This window comes from Corylus avellana, chromosome 4 (genome assembly GCF_965113065.1).
Source record: "Corylus avellana chromosome 4, dhCorAvel1.hap1.2, whole genome shotgun sequence".
NCBI lineage: Eukaryota > Viridiplantae > Streptophyta > Magnoliopsida > Fagales > Betulaceae > Corylus > Corylus avellana.
In genome coordinates, this window is record NC_142493.1 from 27,444,824 (window position 1) to 27,456,078 (window position 11,255).

Here is an 11,255-nt window from a genome sequence, read left to right on the forward strand (position 1 = left end):
CAAAAGTCAATGTAATGACTTTTAGGCTTTTTGCAACATATATCATCTATATTGACATAATTTGTTATGAAATTTATCATATTTTTCAGAATTAGTGAGATGCATGCGAAAAATAAGAAGAATGCAAAAACAAGCAATCATAAACATAAAGATTTACGTTGTTCACCATTAAAAGTTACGTATATAGAATTTCAACGAAGTTTCATTATTTTTTGAGAAACCATATTACACCATGCGTCAATTACATCCGTACAAAATCCTAAAGTCATATGTGAGTTTAAATACGATCCTTAACTGAGTCAAAACACTAAAACGGGTCAAAAAAAATTTGCACTTCCAACTTCAAACCAAGTCAGATACAAACCATACTCCACATAGCCTAAAATTGGATGAATGGCCTAGATCATCAACTTGGCTATTTGATCGTTGTTAACAGAAGACAAGTCAAGTCAGAAGTTAGTGTGGGGCCTTCTCATTGATTGTTACAAAATTTTAAGGGTGGTATCCTCATGCGTGAGACGGCCTTCTAGGCCTTGTTTGTTAAACAACACTAACATTCCCCAATACTATTTATTTCATTCTCCAAAAAAATTAATATCAAAATATTTTCACTCTTATATCATATAATTCACTTTTTATATCACATCGTTTATTTTTTACTACTATTTAAATAAAAAAAATCATTACAAAATAAATTTTTTTCATTTTTCAATACTACTATTTTACTTTTCTATACTCATTATTATACTCATTTTTTCCTCGCCAAACATAAACCTAAAATATCCCATCCATATGGGATATTATTTTCCTGGTAATTTAATTTTGGAAGGTCAATCATGACTGCTAGCGAGCTAGGTTCATGTACAGAAACAACAAACTAGCCCACAGAAATCAAGACAACTTGGAATAAGTCTTGTTGGCAACTTTATTTATTTATTATTATTATTTTTTTGAATTGGTCTTGTTGGCAACTTCCAGACAATTCTTGGCGACTTTTAGAAAAGGACGATAATATTGCATGGCGTTATAAAAAGCGGCCGGGGGCTTAGGCTTTGCTGCTTCACTCATCTCACGCCAATTCATCAATATCCTAGAAAGAGAGAGATCAGGTGGTGGTGCAACTGCAAATGGTATTTCAGATCCTTTGGCTGTTGTGTTCAATATTTGATGCAATATCTGGACAATCAATTAGCAGTTCATGCCAAGCAAGCTGTGGGAATGTTAGCATTCCATATCCTTTTGGAATAGGACCTTCTTGCTACTTTTTTTTTTTTTTTTTTTTTTTTCTAATTGATTAAGGAAAGGGTTACAGGAAATGATCATTTCCACTCCTGATCCAAAAGGAAGAAAGAGAGGACGATCCTAAAAACGAAAAAGGGGTGGGCTCCCCAACAATAGACCCAAAACAAACTAAAGCAGTGTGGAAATAAATACAAAACGTAGGAAATGGGACAAACAAATGCCCCGGTCCTCTTAAGGGGCCGCGCAAGGCGGTTTTAGATGCAAAAGGAGCACAGATTAAGGCGAACCTATCTGAACCCCCACTTGTAACCAGCAACAACCGCCAAAAGGAGGTTGAAGTGATAAAAGCACTGCTAGAGTCCGTACTAAGGACAGTTGTAAAGAGAGGAACCACCACAAATTCAGTTACAAAAGTCTCCACTAAAGAAATAAACCAATAAAAAGCTAGGAGACAGCAACCCACAAACCTCAAAAACAACAAAAAACGACAATACATAAAAACAACAGGAAAACAACAACAAAAAGACCAGAAAACAGTAACAACGGCCGGGGAACGGAAAAAGGCGAGCACTGATAGGTGCGTGGCGCTGACGCGCCGGCGCGTGAGATCCACGCGCCAACGCGTGGTGGTCGGATCTGGCCGGAGGAGGTGGCGTTGGGAAGTTGAAAGGCCGAGAAACAAGGTGAGATGACGCGTGTTGGTGGAAAACTGACCGAAGAGAAACTAGATCTAAAAACCCAATCAGTTTTGAGGAGGCGGGCGGCGCTGTACAACGGTGAACGGACGGCAACAGAACGGAGGCTGATCGAAGAGGATGAAGGAGGCCGGAGCTCCTGGTCTGGTCGGACTGCACAACAACAAAAACAACAAAAGAAAACACCAAAAACAGGAAATATAGACAGAGAAGAGGGAGGAGAATTGAGAAAAACTCCATATCTCCTCCCCAGAAAAACCTCACTAAGGAGGTGGCTGCTCTCACCAGGGAGATGGAAGAAAAAAACGAAGGTTGATAAAAATTTCTAGAGAGAGGTTAGAGCCTCATAAGAGTTGATTTCGACCTTCATGCTACCTTGATCACTGGTTTGAAGTAGTTTGCAATAATGACTCTTCGGGCTCTCCCAAACCTGTTTTGAGGAGCCCCAACCTGGAGGTGCTGAATATTTCGTTTGGAGTAGGCATTTATTTACGAAGCAGTACAGTTCGCGTCAATTATCCGACATTTTCTATTTGTACAAATGGTTCAAACCAAAAAAAAATGAGGATTTAGCAAAAAGCCCTTTCATCTTCTCCCAGGCCGAAAACCAATTCATTGCCATGGGTTGCAATAACTCTGCCTCAATCAAGTCCTCGGATGGTTCATTTATTGGGTGCATATCAAATTGTGATTCAAGTTATAAAGTGACAAATGGTAGTAGTTGCTATGGTACTAACAACTGCTGCCAAACCACAATTCCTTCATATCTCGATGCGTTTGAGACAACTATTGTTCCAACGCCAAATAATAGTACCCAAGGATGCAACTCTGCAGTCTTGGTAGAAGAAGAGTGGTTCCAGAAACGTGGTTCAATAAATATGTTAGAATATAATCAGAATATATTCTGATTATATTCTGCCAATCACCATAATTGCTGATTAATATACTACCATAATTGCTGATTGATATACTTTCCCTGTATATACATTGATATTATTCTGTAATATTGTACATTAATTCCGTGATTGTATTTCCTATTCTGTCTGGCCGTATTCAACTATAAATAGGCCTCATTGTATACAGTTCTAAACACACAGAAATACAATATTCAGTTTATCCCTATATTCTCTAGTCTTCTTTAGTTATTTTAACATGGTATCAAAGCCAAGTTTTGGCCTTCTCTAGAGAAGTAGGAAGTCAGTTCGTTCAAAAGCCTTTTCGATCTTGTTTTGGTATAATTATTATACCAACAGGCTCAAAAAGGTCCGATAAATCCTGTGGAGTTATCAGATCACCGTTCTGAGGTTCAACGCGCTCTCACGCGCCGCCTGAAGTTTCTGTGTCACTATTCACGCGCCTCACGCGCCGCCTCCGGCCACCACGCGCCGCCCAAGTCAGCCGTTCTCAGAAAACTCTGCCAGAATCCAGATCGGAGGCTGCCGACCTACTGACCTACCGAAAGAACGCGCCACCAGGAGTCCCCACGCGCCGCCACAACTTTCTGTGGAATTTTGAACACGCCCCGCGCTGTTTCCGGCCACCACGCGCCGCCATTCTCAGCCGTTTTCAGAAACGAATCACAGATTCGTGATCGGAGGCTGCCGATCTGTCGAACCAGCCGTCGCACGCGCCACCCAGAGCTGCCACGCGCCGCCACGCGCCGTCACGCGCCGCCCCCTTTGTAAGTCATTCTTGAGCTCACCTATTTACTCTACAATCGGCCACACCAGATTTTTCTCTGATTTTTGAGCTCACACACTTATTATACACTCAGCCACACTAGATTTCAGCCTTTTAACCAAGCCTATATTCCTTATTATATACTCAACCACACCAAATCCTAACCTTTTAAAACAAGCTCATATTACCTATCATACACTCAACCACACCGGATTCAACTCTCTCACCAGGCTCACAGAACCTATCCTACACCCAACCACACCGGATTATATCCAAAAAAAAAAAAATGGCCGTACCTCCTACCACTCTCCCAAACACCAAAGATATTACCCAACCTATTCCTACTATTCTCGATGGCTCCAATTACCCGGCTTGGTCTCAAAATATGAGTAGGTGGCTCAAAGGACATTGTCTCTGGGAATATGTTTCTGGTGAAGAATCTAAGCCTCTTGCTGGAAAAGAGGAACCTGCTGCGGCTTTCTCTACCCGCCTCCGCACATGGAAAAGTATCCATTACAGGATTATTTCTTGGTTCTCCAACACTTGTGCTGTCTCCATCAGCATGACATTTGGCAATCTTGACAATGCCAAAGATGTTTGGGACATGTTAGCTCAGCGCTACAGCACGACTGATCTTGCTCAGCGGTTTCAGATTGTGACCAAGCTCCATCACATGCGCCAGGAACCAGGTCAGAGTATTACTGATTTTTATTCACAAATGACTTGTCTTTGGAATCAATTAGCACTATGTGAGCCAAAGTGGAGGGATAAGGTTGATGCCTCTGAGTACATCGCTTTTCGCGATAGCATGCGCCTAGCCGAGTTTCTTGCAGCAATTCGAGATGAGTTTGAGCATACTCGAGCTTCTCTTCTTCACCGCTCACCACTGCCATCTTTGGAAAGTGCTCTTAGTGAACTTGTTTCAGAAGAGACTCGATTCTCTACTATGAAGTTACACACTTCTGAGATGGTCATGGCCACTGCATCCCGCAATGCGCGCGCTCCTAATTCTATTCCTGCCGAATCTTCCTCATCCAATCGGAACATCCAGTGCCACTATTGCCAAAAGTTTGGCCACAGATATAGTGAATGCAGGAAAAGACTTTCTCGTGGGAATGAGAATCATCGAGCTCCTAGTCATAAGGCTGCTGCGGTCGCTCATACTGATACATCAGATATGCCTTACACCGATACTGCACCCCAACCCAGTACTCTTTCTCCTGCAGAAATCGAAGCTCTCATTCATCAGGTTTTATCTAAGTCCAATCTTAATACCGCCATGTCCACCACACTAGGTAATTCCTCTTGGTATATTGATTCTGCTTGTTGTAATCATATGACACCGAACTCTTCCATATTTTCTGCAAAATCTGTGTTACCTAAGCCTACCACCATTTACACAGCTAATGGTTCCCATCTTGCGGTTAGTCATGTCGGGTCTGTTTCTACTAATCAACTATCTGTGTCTGATACATACTTAGTGCCTAATCTCTCATTAAATCTTTTATCTGTTGGTCAACTTTGTGAACTTGGCTTAGAATTGCACTTTTCTAACCGAGGTTGTGATGTGCAGGATCCACAGACGGGACAGCTAATTGGGACCGCCCGTAAGATTGGACGTCTGTTTGAGCTTTCATCACTCCATCTTCCTCATGCTGTGTCAGCTGCCACTCCATCTCGGTCTTCCTCTACCACCCTCAGTTTATGGCACTCTCGTTTAGGACATGCATCTATTTCTCGTATTCGTTCTATAGCTACAAGTGGTCAATTAGGGTCTGTTGAGTCTGAGTCATTTGATTGTGTTGCTTGTCAACTTGGAAAACAAAGTGCTTTACCTTTTAATAATAGTGCATCTATTTCTTCTGCTCCTTTTGATTTGGTGCATTCTGATGTATGGGGCCCTGCGCCTATTCCCACCATGGGTGGATCCCGCTATTTTGTCATTTTTGTGGATGATTTTTCTCGATACACATGGCTTTATCTTTTACAAAATCGGTCTGAACTTCCGAAAATTTACTCTGAATTTCAACGGATGATTCAAACCCAATTTTCTCGAAACATAAAAATTTTTCGTTCTGATAATGCCATGGAATATCGTGAATCTACCTTCCTTACTACTCTCAAACAAAATGGTACTCTTCCCCATCGCTCATGCCCAAATACTTCTCAACAAAATGGTCGAGCTGAACGTAAACACAGGCACATCTTAGACACTGTTAGGGCTTTACTCCTATCTGCTTCTATCCCTGAACACTTTTGGGGAGAAGCTGCTCTTACCGCTGTTTATACTATTAATAGGGTCCCGTCTCCCACTACCTTAAATAAGTCCCCCTATGAACTCCTGTATGGATCTCCTCCTGATTACCAATCTCTCCGCATCTTTGGTTGTGTCTGTTTTGTGCTCCTTCCACCCCATGAACGAACAAAATTAGAACCTCGTTCTCGTCTATGTTGTTTTCTTGGGTATGGCATTGAACACAAAGGATATCGTTGTTATGATCCTATTTCCAAACGGCTCCGCATCTCGCGGCACGTCACTTTTTGGGAACATAGGCTATTTAGTGATATGGAGTCTTTTCCTACTCGCCCCTCTAGTTCTTCTCCTATCTTCACTGATATCTCGGTGGATTTGCTCCCCGACACTACTGATCTTGATGCAGGGATGACAAGCTCTCCAGACGACATTCCGACGGTCGACCCCAATGACACTGCCCTGCCTGTTGATCCATCTACTCTTGAGGCTGCTCCCTCTATCCCTCGTCGTTCTACTCGGGTAACATCTCTTCCTTCCCATCTTCATGATTATCACTGTTATTCTGCCCTTGCTACTCTCCATGAACCTCACTCATTCCGTGAGGCTTATGCTAACCCTCTTTGGCAGAATGCTATGTCAGAAGAACTTAATGCCCTTTCCAAAACCCATACTTGGGACTTAGTTGATTTACCTCCAGGCAAAACTGCGGTAGGGTGCAAGTGGGTATACAAGATTAAGACAAAATCTGATGGGTCTATTGAGCGATACAAGGCACGTCTTGTGGCAAAGGGGTTCAATCAGGAGTATGGTATTGACTATGAGGAGACCTTTGCACCAGTGGCTCGTCTTACTTCTGTTCGATCACTCCTTGCTGTGGCTTCTGTGCGTCGTTGGGATCTTTTTCAGATGGATGTGAAAAACGCATTTCTTAATGGTGATCTTAGTGAAGAAGTTTATATGCAGCCTCCTCCTGGGTACGATCATCCGCCACACAAGGTTTGCCGACTTCGCCGGGCATTGTACGGTCTGAAACAGGCTCCACGGGCTTGGTTTGCCAAATTCAGTTCCACTATTGCGCAGATTGGGTTTGTTTCTAGCCCCTATGACTCTGCTCTTTTTATCCGGCGATCTGATGCTGGTCTCATTCTCCTCTTACTATATGTTGATGATATGATTATTACTGGAGATGATACTGTTGGTATTCGTAGCCTTCAACAGTTTTTTAGCCAACAATTTGAGATGAAGGATTTGGGTTTTCTCAGCTACTTTCTTGGATTGGAAGTGTCTTCTGATCCAAATGGTTACTATCTCTCTCAAGCCAAGTATGCTTCAGATCTCCTCTCACGAGCTGGCCTTACTGACTGCAAAATTGTTGATAGTCCTCTAGAGACAAATGTCAAACTTCGTGCCACTGATGGTGAGCTACTTTCTGATGCCACTCTCTATCGACAGATAGTTGGCAGTCTCATCTATCTTACTGTGACACGACCGGATCTTGCCTATGCAGTCCACCTTGTTAGTCAGTTTATGACAGCGCCACGCTCAGTTCATTATGCGGCTGTTCTTCGCATCCTTCGCTACGTGAAGGGCACCTTGTTTCATGGTTTGCATTTCTCTTCTCACTCATCATTAGACTTACATGTATATTCAGATGCTGATTGGGCAGGTGATCCCACTGATCGTCGTTCCACCACGGGTTATTGTTTCTTACTTGGTGATTCTCTCATCTCTTGGCGTAGTAAGAAACAATCTGTTGTTGCCCGCTCCAGCACCGAAGCTGAGTATCGTGCCCTTGCTGACACCACTTCTGAGCTCCTCTGGCTTCGCTGGCTCTTACATGATATGGGTGTTTCTCAGACCTCCAGTTCTCCTATCTTTTGTGACAATCGAAGTGCGATTCAAATTGCGCATAATGATGTATTTCATGAACGTACTAAACACATTGAGATCGACTGTCATTTTGTGCGCCATCATCTTTTACAGGGAACTCTTCGTCTCTGTCCCATTGCTTCTGCTGATCAGTTGGCCGATGTGTTCACCAAAGCACATCCACCTGGACGGTTCCGTGATCTTGTTTCCAAACTCAAGTTGGCATCTACATTACCACCTTGAGTTTGAGGGGGGATGTTAGAATATAATCAGAATATATTCTGATTATATTCTGCCAATCACCATAATTGCTGATTGATATACTACCATAATTGCTGATTGATATACTTTCCCTGTATATACATTGATATTATTCTGTAATATTGTACATTAATTCCGTGATTGTATTTCCTATTCTGTCTGGCCGTATTCAACTATAAATAGGCCTCATTGTATACAGTTCTAAACACACAGAAATACAATATTCAGTTTATCCCTATATTCTCTAGTCTTCTTTAGTTATTTTAACAAAATACATCCTCCAATATTATGCCGTACGTTCCTGTGGTGTTGGAATGGGGGATTTTTCAAACATCATTCAACTCGCTTCCGACAACCAAAAATGCCTCATTCGCAAACATTACCTATAATTGTACCGGGTCTTCGGTGAGCGGCCGGAACACAGCTTTTACATGTTCTTGCAACAACGGCTTTGAAGGAAATCCCTATCTTCTTGGAGGATGTCAAGGTAAAGTTTTTGCAGCACTCTATTTATCTCTTTGATTCTTCTTCTCTCTTTTGTTTGCGTTAAATATATAGTTCTATGAATTAACATGACTTGTAGAACACATGCGTCACAACAACGTCACCACATACACGTATGTGCCTTATTCATTTTTTGTTCATTTTTTTTTATATAAATCTATTATTGAATACGTAGGATTTGCACGTGGTTTCACATATTTAATGGTGGATTTGCTCAAATCTTATATAAAGATACAAAAAATAAATAAATAAAAGACGAAAAACAAACCTTTCTCTTTTTGGTATATTATTCTGAAATTTAGTTTAACAAATGAAAGCTTTGTACCTAATTTTTCTTTTATCTTTTTTTTTTTTTTTTTTTTTTGTTCTTTCCTCTTTTATGTTTTATCAGGTATCTTATTTCAGATAAGTACAAAATTTATTGAAAATGAAGTAGATAAAATATCTAGATATTTGCTTTTTTTTTTAATAGTTTATTTTCAATCGAAGCCTCCATTGAAGACTTTAAAGATAGTTTAATTATTATTCAAACAGTCCATTTTCTATTAAAACTTCTATTGAAGACTTTTCAAATCTCGGCAATGGAAGTCTTCATAGATAATGGGCAATCAGAATAAGTAATTGAACTAATCACCCATAGGAGTATTAAACGGAATATTCAATAGAAAATGAACTATTGGAATAAGTACGTAATTGAAGTAATCATTCATGCACAGAATTATCTGGGTATTTTATCAAGTGATTTAATTATAGAAGTTTATGAATTTATTCTTTTTTGGTTTGGGTTTTACATTTGTAGGCTTGTAGCCTCTTGATCGAGTTGTTACCTCTCTTGAACTTTCAATTTAAGCGAAGGTAATCAACTTTTCTTTTTTCTTATTTATTTATTTATTTATTCTTTTTTTCTCACTTGAGCCTCACGTGATCATGACTAATATCACACAAGCATATGTCTATAGTGGATGTTCAAATTTAAAATGGTCTCTAAATTTTTTTGTTTTTTGTTTTAAGTTTTGCTCCCTGCGCTCACACGTTGATGCACAAGTTATATATTATTATTATTTTTTTAATCAATTTGAGTTTTTGGATAATTAATGATATTAATGTCCGACTTTGTTTGTTGAGTAAGAATTTAAACCCAAAAAATATTATAATATTAATTTAAATGACTACAGTTCTTTTTTTTTTTTTAATTCTTTGAATTTTGCTTTTGATTTTTTAGATACTAATCGTGCTTATCTCCTTAATTACATGTCAGATATTAACGAATGCGATCGCATACCAAACCGTTGCAATTCCTCTAATGGATCTGCCGGGAGTACTCGATATTGTGAAAATAACTACGGGTCTTTCAGTTGTAAAGTAGTTGACCCCCTGAAGCCTCAGGTCGGAGCGATCACAATTGGTATGTTTTCTCACATCTAAATGTTTAAGTAAGGCTTCCCATTTTTATTCTTCTTTTGGAAAAGTGAGCCAGAAACCACCTGAACAAGAATGTGTTTTGAGTCTGGCCTGTTTGAACTTGCGTTAGTAACCTTTTCCTATTACGTACATTGCGTTAAGCAGGTACTAGCAGCAGCCTTGGATTATTCGTTCTACTTGTTGGTGGATGGTGGTCCTATAAAGTTGTAAAGAAAAGGAAGATGATCAAACAAAAGAACATGTTTTTCAAACGAAATGGTGGTTTATTGTTACAACAACAATTATCTTCACATGAAGCAAATGTTGAGAACATCAGATTGTTTAATTCGAAAGATTTGGAGAAGGCTACTGACCGTTTTAATATGAATAGAATACTTGGCCAAGGAGGACAAGGCACTGTTTACAAAGGCATGCTGGCGGACGGAAGAATCATTGCTGTGAAAAAGTCCAGAGTAATTGATGAAGCAAAACTCGAAGAATTCATTAATGAAGTTGTCATTCTTTCACAAATTAACCACAGAAATGTGGTTAAGCTAATTGGTTGTTGTTTGGAGACGGAAGTTCCTCTGCTAGTTTATGAGTATGTTCCTAACGGAACTCTTTTCCAATATGTCAATGGCCAAGTTGAGGAGATTCCACTAACATGGGATATGCGCTTACGAATTGCAACAGAAATTGCAGGAGCTCTCTTCTACTTACACTCAGCAGCTTCCACCCCCATTTACCACCGAGACATTAAGTCTACTAACATACTCTTAGACGATAAATACAGAGCTAAAGTGGCCGACTTTGGGACTTCAAGAACCATCGCTGTTGATCAAACTCACTTAACCACACTAGTGCATGGCACTTTTGGATACTTAGACCCTGAATATTTCCAGTCAAGCCAATTTACAGAAAAGAGTGATGTTTATAGTTTTGGAGTTGTCCTTGCTGAGCTATTAACTGGCGAAAAAGCGATCTCTTCAACAAGGACACAAGAATCTAGAAGCTTAGCCACATATTTCATTCAATCCATGAAGGAGAACCATTTGTTTGATATTATTGATAGTCGAGTTTTGAATGAAGGTTAAAAAGAAGATATCATTACGGTCGCAAACCTTGCGAAAAGGTGCTTGAACTTAAATTGGAAGAAAAGGCCTACGATGAAAGAAGTCGCAATGGAGTTGGAGGCAGTTCAAATGTTGCAAAAAGTTCCTAACCTTCAACAAAACTATGAAGAGCTTCAATATGTTCAAGCTGAAATAAACGACTTGTGGGATGTTGTTCCCACATCAACAGTGCCAACCTCATCCGCAGACGACCGACCATTATTATTTTCTCAATAA

The 11,255-nt window shown here is 40.1% G+C and overlaps 1 pseudogene; it reads left to right on the plus strand.

Annotated features, from left to right (window-relative positions):
- The first annotated feature begins 1,121 nt into the window (after positions 1-1,121).
- On the plus strand, positions 1,122-11,255 carry LOC148586553 (wall-associated receptor kinase-like 10; annotated as a pseudogene).